Source organism: Magnolia sinica, unplaced genomic scaffold (assembly GCF_029962835.1).
Source record: "Magnolia sinica isolate HGM2019 unplaced genomic scaffold, MsV1 ctg348, whole genome shotgun sequence".
Classification (NCBI taxonomy): domain Eukaryota; kingdom Viridiplantae; phylum Streptophyta; class Magnoliopsida; order Magnoliales; family Magnoliaceae; genus Magnolia; species Magnolia sinica.
In genome coordinates, this window is record NW_026682814.1 from 393,847 (window position 1) to 403,945 (window position 10,099).

Consider the following 10,099-nt stretch of genomic DNA (forward strand, 5'->3'; position numbering starts at 1 on the left):
CATAACATGAAAACCATAGTGATTGGATATCAACCATTAAAATCCTCCCAACGCCCATTATACTGTTTATTTGACATACAATCTGTTAATTAGGTCATACAGGACCAGATGAAGAGAAAAAACAAAGATCAGCTTGATCCAAAACTTTATGGCCCCAAAATGATTTTAATGGTGGACCCTCATTCAATACTGTTTCAATGTGGTCTACTTGAATTTGGATATACTTCATTTTTGGGCTCATATAATAAAATGATCTGTAAAAATAGATGAATGGCATGGATGAAATACATACATCATGGTGGGGCCCACGTAGCACCAACCACCAGCCATTGGCCGGTGCAAGGGGGAGTAGCCGATCCGTCTACTAAAAGGATCTCTCTAGAAACATCACGGTGGACCCCACCAAGATTCCTAGCGCAGGAAGCCTAGGAAATCCTCGTCCCCTCTCGAGGTCCTTGCAGTGGTGTATATATCCCATCCAACGTATGCATTGAGTGGGCCCCACCAGGATAATCAAATGCACCAAAAAACAAGCCTATGATCATATGTTTCCGTTGGCCAAACTTAAAAAAAAAAAAAAAAAAGAAACAGCCACCCAACAACCTAAACTCACGTGGTGGCTCACTCAATGGTTGGATCAGCCAGATTTTTAAGGTTTCCAACATTCAATGGGGGAGACCTCACTGGACAGTTTGAGTCCATGCAAACACAAAAATGGGCCACATGCATAACTTCTATCCAATAAGCTTATCCTAAGAGGTATATGCGGGGTAACAGGCCTCCCACAAGGTTGGTGCAGATAATACATATATGCTAGTATTGTATGATTAAAATTTCTTCGAAATAGAAATAGAGTGTAAATTAACTAGCAGTGATTACCGTACAGATGGCACATATGAATGAAACCACAATATTCTCCTAAGGGGGCTTATTTGGGAAGAATTTTCTCATTAGATGTTTGACTGTTAGCTAGACGCGTTTTTCCTGTTCACTTTCGTCTTCATTCAATAAGTAAACAAGTCGAAAGTCTATTAAGAGAAGACATGCCATATGTCTCATAATTCCTCTCTCATGTCTTCAGTCAGTGCTTATTTTTGGCCAAAGAGGTCGCCTACCTTTGATCCATCGCATCAATTTTATTTTTATTTTCTTTTTGAGATCACTGTCAGAAGGTAAATATGATAGTTTCATGTCTGATATACGATATTATGTCCATTTAAATATTAGAAATCAAGTATATAGAATTCACAAATTTAAATATATACAAATCAAAATAAATAAAGCAACTATCTAATTTAAGATGAAAGAAATGGAGGCATAGATGTGCTTGGCGCACGGGACCATCATGTGGGATCTACAGTCTCCTTATCCGACCATTGTTTGACACATAAGCTCTTTGCGACGTGTGGAAAACGTCGCGCAACTTGACACAGGCTTGATGGAAACCGTGTTGAGATGGACGCAGATTGCGTAACTCCATGTGTTGACATGGCAAAGTTTGGGCTCCACCGTGATGTGCGCATATGTTAGTGCATTAGTCTCACATGATTGATAGCCCACATCAAAATGTGGTCCCCACGGATGGACTATCTATATCAGGTGGGCTTTACATGATGGACGGTCTATAGCAAAGGTGGGACGTAGATGGTGGACATCAAAGGTGAGCCTACATAATGAAAAACTCATATTGAAGGTGCTCCCACATGATGAATGGTCAACATCAAAGGTAGGCCCCACATGATGGATGGCTTACATCAAAGAGTGGCCCATTATGATGGACCATCCATGTTAAGTGGGCCCCACATGATGGATGGCCCACGTCAAAGTGTGGCCCAATATGATGGACCTTCCACATTAAGTGGGCCCCACTTGATGGATGGTCCACATCAAAGGTGTGGGACCCACATGATAGATGATAGACATCAAAGGTGGGCTCATGTGATGTATGGTTGACAACAAAGGTGGGCCCACATAATAAACAACTCGTATTGAAGGTGGGCCCCACATAATGAATGATCCACGTCAAGGTGGCCCACATAATGGACAAGTGGGCCAGACAAGATGGATGGCTCACATCAAAATGTGGCCCCTTACGATGGATAGTCCACATCAAGTGGGCCCTACCTAATGGATAGTCCACATCCAAGGTTTTGCATGATGGATGACTCATATCTAAAATGGCCCAACATGATGGATGATCCACATAGAAGGTGTGCCCCACATGACTGATGGACATCAAAAGTGGCCCCCACATGGTGGACAACTCACTTCGAAGGTGGGGCTCACATGATGAACACATTAGATGTGAATTCCACGTCATGTGTAGTGGACATTGAGGGGCCCACATAAAGGATAATTAGCATTGATGGTGGGCCCCACATGATGAATAACCTACATTAAGTGGGCCTCACATAATGGACGATCCACATCAAAGGTCAACCCTTAATTATGCATGGTATACTTCCGACACAAGCCTTGCATGAGGGACTACCCACTTTGAAGGTTTGGCTCACATGATAGATGATCCACATCAGAGGTGGGCTCCATATGATAAATGATCCACATTCAAAATCCAACATAATAGACAACCTAAATGTCTTAAAACATGAATGTTATATCTATCCATTCTCTTGCCATTTGGGGCATGATCAATTTATGATGAGATTCATCAAGATAAGCGTCCTTATTGCTTTTTATAATGGAGTTGTTGTAATATTTAAAAATGAAATCAACTATCCCTTAAAAATGGTCCGTACTCTTACTCGGGTGGTAGACTCTCAGGAGTTTCAACTCCCGGTCAAGGGTTCGAGTACCCATAGGTGGTGAAATTCCACCGGCGTGAGTGTGTGGGGTGTGTGCGCGTGTGTGGAAAAAAAAAAAACTATACCTTAAAAAACTCTTATTTAAATGTTTTATCAAATTTTTTTTTTTTTTTTTTTTAAAGAAGAATATTTCATAATTCTAAAAACGTGATTTACAAAATGAACTTATTTAAAAAAGAACTGGATAAAAAAGAGTAGCTCTTATTGGAAAAACACCTATTAATTAGATTAGACTGGAGATGTTGAACAAGCCCTTATACCTAATTAATGGGTTTGATAAAAGATACCATGGTGACCCTATACACAAATCTATTATTAGTATCCCATCTCCATTGTTTGTTGTGGTGTGGCACACCTGGGTTGTTCATATTAGTGCGCTTTTGCTTTAAAATCCTAGAATCTAAGATATGGACTGAGGGATTTACATATACAAGATGGCCGGTTCAACAATCTTGAGTATTTAGGGGTTGCCTAAAGCAGGTGTTGCAAAAGATCCCTCTTCTTTTCGATTAACCTTCAACAACCTAAGATTGGGTCCTACTCGACCCGTCTCTAGCTAGCCATGAACGGGCAATCCTTTGTGCATTTAATGCAATCCAAGTTTATTATTTGGTGTAGTCCACTTGAGCGTTGGATCTTTCTGATTTTAGTTCACATACCTTAAAATGATATGAGAGAAGGGATGAATAGTATGGATAAACAGATACATCACGGTGGGCCTCCCACTGGCTAGAGACATGCATGGGTAGGACACAATCTGCATCCCGGTGGTCAGACAATGTGGTATGAGTTCGTGGGTATGCGTAGGGTGTGAGTGCTTGTGTTAAATAATAATAATAATAATAACCTTTCAATCATCTGGTGGTCACACAATAATTACATTCAATATGGGCCTCTCACAAACCTTTTTTTATAACCCCGTTCCTTTTCTTTTTTTAATTGACACATGGCCAAACCTGACGAGCGGACATACCTATTTGGGCACCTATTAATAAAGGGCTCGGATCATGTAAATAGTCTTTTCGTTGGACTGAAAAAATAGAATATCTGATCTGTCTCCATGTAAAATATTCTTGATCACCGGAACTGTATTGTTAACGTTGATTTATTGACTTTGTCTTTTAGATCGGATGTGTGACAAAGGGTAGCCAATTGCATCCTGCCCCCACCTCCAGGGCAAAGGTCCGAGGCAGGTTCTATGTGGGGCCCACCGTGATGTATAGGTATTATATCCACGTCAAAAAAAAGAGGCAGATAGAGGGCTCATGTGAATCACAGGTTCTAAAGTCTTGTGAGTCTCCCAAATCTACCTCGACGAAGTGCCTTACGCGGCACATCAGGACAACTTTCAAGCATCAATCCATTAGGATTGAATTCCCACCATTTGAGGGTAACAAAAGTTTTGGATCATGCTGTTATTTATGTTTTCCTTTAATTCAAGTCTGTGTGACATTATCAAGAGGTTGGATGGAAAATAAGTATCATGGTAGACTAGTTTTTAATCGCTGGCGTTCCATGACCACTATTTTCTATAGTATGGTCCAACTGAGTTTTTTTATCTGCTTCATTTTTGGACTAGGCCCTAAAATAAATTGTTAAAATGAATGGATGGCATGGATATATATCAAGGTAGGCCCCATGGTCAGTGTCACACTCACCTGGCTTGTTCCAGGTAGCCCACCAAAATGTATATGTTGTACATCCACACCGTCCACCCGTTTTGACAGCTTATTCTAGGGCATAGTCACAAAAACGAAGCAGATGCAAATTTTAGGTGGAGAACACAGTATACTCTTGTAATGCGAAATGCTATTGTATTGCTGTCTTTGGTTCATAGAAAGAAATTCAGATGCGCAGTGTGGCATATTTTGATTACCGCAGAACCTTGAGGCCTTTAAACACATAGTTGGTCCCGCCAATTCCACCGAGAAAAATAAACTGATTTTGATTGCCACAACCAAGTACTACTGGAACCTGCTTTCTGTGTCTGATATTTCTCCTTCTGAGAGTAATCGTTGATCTGCAATCTCCATCACTTGTTGCTATGTTAGATAATTATTGAAAGGTTAGATCATCTTTAAATGAGTCATTGGTGGGTCTCTTTCTAGATAACATCTCCAACAGAAGGATTCAGTAACTATAGACATCTTCGTGTTTTGATGCTCACCACCACTACAAAAAAAAAAAAGATATTACCGGCGGCCATAATCGCCCCTAAAAGTCCAAAACACCGCCGGTATAATAATTACCGGCGGTCGGGCTGCTGCCGCAGTAGGGGGTGTTGGTGTATCGTTTACCGGCGTTCGTGAATTTTTAGCGGCGTTTTTGGCGGCGCCGCTTTAGTGGCGGCTCTGCTGACTGCCGGTAGAAACTGTAAAGGCGCCGCTAAAAACTAAAAAAGCCGGTAGAAACGATATGAAGTGTCGCAAAAATTTTACGAAACGCCGGTAAAAACTTTAAAACGCCACTAAAAGATATGAGGAATGCAGGTAAATTTTGCAAGAAACGCCGCAAAAAGTGACAGAAAACGCCGGTAAAGTTTGTAACAATGCTAATGAGAGATTCAAAAACGCCACTAAAATCTGTTTAAAATGCCGATAATCCTTCATAGTATGAAAGAAAAAATACTAGACTAAATCTTCCAAATCAAAAGACCTTTACAAGCTTAAATTAGCATTCAAACACAACGTATAAATCATTTACAACTAACCTCATTACAAGGGGCCTGAGAAGGAAAGCTTACATAATGGACAAAAAATTTACAGATTGAGACACAAGGAAAAGCAGAAGGAAAAAAAAAAAATAAAAATCAACGGACTTCAGCGACGCCCAAGGTGAGACTTCTCAAATGCACCCCAAGAACAAGAGAACTCATGCCATATAGAGGACCTTTGTCAACACCACCCTGCCATGCATAAAGGTCAAGTAATAAAACAGTATGTACACTCATAATCTGAGTTACACCTAAAATTAAATTTTCAGTCATAAATATTTCCTGCAAAAACAACCATACCGAATGAAGTCCATATCCATCCCCATATGAAGCAGCAAAGCCCCCCTCTATTACCAATGCAAAGACAAAAGTTTACAAAACAAAATAAAATAACCAAAAAACAAATTTGATATAAAATAAAAGGAACCAATAAATACCTGTAGCTAGCAGATGGAGGAGAATAGCTATGGAATTTTTTTTTATAAATATGTGGACAGATTTTTCATCCCTTTTTTCTTCAAGGATAAAACTACATCATAAACATCATAGCATGCAACTCAATATGGATGGACCAAAATTTAGCACAAGGAAAGCCATATAGTGGCTTGTACCTGATGAGTAGCTTTGATCATGCATCCATGTATGCATTGTGGACCCCTGAGCCTACACTCTATAGTTACTTCCACTTTGAATAAGCATCTTACAACCAAAGATAAATACATAATACAAGTCAAACATTATGGAAACCCTTCATTATATTTTGAAGCAATGAAGATTGGTAAGAAAAATAATAATAATAATAATAAGCCAAGGGTGTGGGGCCCTTGCTTTGGGTGATCCTTACATGGAGTGGACTTGCCTGATTTTTGGACCGTGGCATCAAGAAGTGGGGAACCACCTGATGGAAAGCTTGGACATTACACACCTTCTATCCAGGCCTGTGTTAGATTGTAAGAGAGCTGGGTTGCACAAGCTCGAGGCTTTCTGACCTCAATGCATCTGTGTAAGCATTCGATATAAGGATAATTAGTGGTTGAGGCCCATTTCTTGGCTCAAGCAATTATGGACAAGCCAAGCACACATGATTGTATATTGTGATGATCTGAAACATCCCTCTGATGGATCCTTATGTATTTGGACAGATTAAAAATTACTTTGGCAATTGCATTTTTATCATCAGAATGGTATCCCTCAAACAGGGCTAAAAGCAAAAAATGGTTAAAGTTCATCAAATTTATAAGGTGTAAAAACACATAATGATGAAAGAAAAGTTTAAATGGTCAGACTAGCTCTACTTTTATCCAAAGGGGCATCAATGGTATAGTCTTCAACCATACATCCATGTGTGCCCATTCATCGATAGAAAAAGATGGTCCCACAGGTGAAATCCACACAAAACGTTCTTTATTGAGGTAATTCATCCAACAGTTGGTATGCATGATGTACAACATGTATTATACATTGTTCTGTCTGAAGGATTACAGAGTACTATTTCGATTTTCAGTTTGTACAAGTGAGCTCATTGGTCAGTGACCGAAAATGTCACTAGCAAGCTTTGGTATAACAGACAAATTACCAACAAACAAAAAGGACAAAAGAAATTTGGACCATGCACGTGTGCCAACTCTACACATGTGAATGACCATGGATGCAGGTCCAAGAGTAGCATGCCTTCAGATAAAGTTGTCTAACACCCCTAGTGAAGTACTCCCAAGTACAAAACCTACTACAAGCACTTGCATACACTCATAAAGGTAAAGGATTTATAGAACTTCACCTGATCCACATCAAGAGATTTGTCAAAACCCCGTACAAATAAATAAATTATTGCCTTGTATCTGTTCGTACGCTAATGCTTCTAGGTCTCTATAAGTAGACAATGGCTAAAGGACTAGCTGGACTTAAACTTCAATGATGATTCATTGTTTCCTCCTGCTTCCCTGTCAGTTTCAGCCTGCATTTTCAAAACAATAAGTTTATGATGCATCTAATATCCAGTATACTTCTAACCAGTTCGAGTATCCAGCTTTGTGTGATGCCTAGAACTACAAAGAAACAGGGAAAAAGAAAGAGAAGGAAAAGAAAAGATTCACACAACCTGATGCATTGGAACCTTGTAATTCAATTCATCTGGAGCTACTTCAAACTTCTAATGTCTCACTCAGTTTCAACATAAGGAGCATTCAACGAAGTTTTCAACACATCAAGAGAATTTGGTGAATTTCAAATAATGGAGGTGGGTTGGCAACATTGTAACACTAATGGGTGCCTTTGTATTTTGAAATGACCAAGTGACCACATGTAAAAAGAAAAGAAACAAAAGAGAATAAATTAAAGACATGCAAATGCAAAATTCAAATCACAAATCATAATCTTATAAAACTAAGATTAAATTAAAGAGATTAGATGAGTTTAGATGTGCCCTCTATAATTAAACTAAGATAAAAAATAAATTGTTTAGATATGTCTAACTCTAGCAAAAATCAGGTCAGGCCTGTCATCAGGTGGGCCACATTATATACGGAAAAAAATGATGGTTTTTCAAACTCCTCAATGGCCTGTACACAATCCTATGTAATTGCCAAGTGCCTGTATGTCATCCATCTCACTCTGCCAGATTATCAAAGTTTTCATCATTCTAGGAACTCGTTAACCCATGAATATCCTGTGGGGCCCAGGTCAGCTCACCTATGGTAGGCAAGCGCCTTGAGTCGGAAGACTCCCCAATGCATATTACAAGGCCTGCACTGGGCTAACATGGATCAGATTTTCTAGGTCCAAACCTACTTTAAAACTTATTAGGCCAAACCCTGGCCTAGTACACAATCTCTATGTACATATTAATCATATCTAAGAAATGCAAATGACGTTACTGCCACTGCCCATAGGTAAGCTGTTAAGAGTCACCAGACGGAGCAACGCATTCACCTGACATATGGGTTTGAAGGGGGTATTAACTTAGGTTCATGAACTCCAATTGCTATCTAGATTTTCCAAGTACAAAAAATCAATAGGACAGTAAATAAAGGGGTTGGGAAATTCAAATCTAGGAGCTTTATGAGGTATTCCACCATCCATGGTGAGCCCCATCAAAATAGTGATTTGGATCCCTGTACCTTGCCCCATGGTAGTATACTATTGCAGGTGACAGGACTGGATAATTACTCATAGCTGATGTTATTTATAGGATTCTGGATCTCAAAAGAAAATGGCAGTACTTTTTTTCTGAATTTACTCAAGAAGTAAATGCATGCATAAACTCATGTTTTTGTAGAACCAACTGCTTCATTCCATTTTCTGGTTGGTTCTGATTCAAGCTAAATTGTTGGATGTAGCTCGATGAGGCTGTTACCTGGCTCTGGTTTCTGAACTCCTCTGTTTCTCATTGCCTCTCTCACTCTTGTCACTTTGTTCCATTGGCCAGCACTTGCATACATGTTTGGTAGAAGAACATAATCCCCACTTTCAAAGAAGTCTCTCGTCTTTGAAAGAAGTGAATCCAACAGTCTGTAGATGAAACTATGTATGAAGAAGTTGGACAAAGAAAAAACTTTCAAGGAAAGAAATCAGAAAAGAAAACAAATAGAAGAGAACTACCTTGATGTCCCTAGGATATCCACTCCATCCATTAGAAGTTCAAAAATAGGACAGGAACCCAAATGTGAGGCAGATAAAATAATTTTAAAAAAATAATGGATGCCATGTCAGGTGTACCTATTGCTGAAACATCACTGAATCTTTCTTAAAAAATAATAGGCGAGAGAATTCTAGGTACTTAAACAATAAATCTTGTATTGAAAGAAGCCAGGCCAACAGTTACAGTATATTTCAGGGAGCTTTTTAGCATATGCTGGGTATTCAGCACTCATATCAGCTCACTTCGGTTATCCTTGATATCAAACCGTAATGTCATGCAATCAATAAGAAGTATGCTAGAACTCCCCACAATACATACATAGTGAAATCGTACAATTGATCAATGAGGTACACAATAGAGAAGTAAAGAGTTAAATTTTTAAAATGAGTAGAAATACTGAGGGGGTGTTTGTGTGCTAGAAATACAAGCTGAATTTAATTCCTCATATCAGGTTCAACCCTAGCTCAGGCATAGATGCATGGTGCTACAACAAAAAGGTGCATTTAATTCCTCATATGCTCTACACTGCAGATCCAGCATGATAGGTAGCTAGCCATGCGAGGGATTGCAAACAAAACAGGGAAGAACTTTGTAGGGAATCCCATTGCTCTCGTTGAGACAAACCAGTGACAATACCCACAAAAGTAGGAGAGTAAAGAAAAAAATTCCTGAATATACCGATAGATTAAGCCATAGTAGAGAATCAAGTTTAGATAAAAAGCTTCCTCTTCAGAAAATACTCATCTGAAAGTGCAGCTTTCTCCAATACAACAACTTGCCGCAAGCAATACATGTTCATGAATAAAACCACAGCAAAAACAAATGGATGCCCACATTATTATTTACTAGGGATGCTTTTTGGATGTACACTCCAATAATGGAAATGTTTTCAAGCTAACACTGACTGAGAAAAATTTGCTATTAGGT

At 39.2% G+C, this 10,099-nt stretch overlaps 1 long non-coding RNA gene across 3 annotated transcripts; it reads right to left on the bottom strand.

Annotated features, from left to right (window-relative positions):
- Nucleotides 1–5,542: 5,542 nt before the first annotated feature.
- Nucleotides 5,543–6,641, bottom strand: LOC131236242 (uncharacterized). 3 transcript variants are annotated; one of them, XR_009166646.1, is made up of 5 exons: nt 6,380–6,639; nt 6,147–6,234; nt 5,973–6,064; nt 5,836–5,882; nt 5,543–5,727 (listed from the first exon to the last, which is right to left on the bottom strand). It is a non-coding gene; the product is annotated as an uncharacterized LOC131236242 (long non-coding RNA). The 3 variants fall into 3 exon arrangements; XR_009166647.1 differs by having other exon boundaries at nt 5,836–6,064; nt 6,380–6,641; XR_009166645.1 differs by lacking the exon at nt 5,543–5,727 and having other exon boundaries at nt 5,793–5,882; nt 6,380–6,635.
- Nucleotides 6,642–10,099: the final 3,458 nt, after the last annotated feature.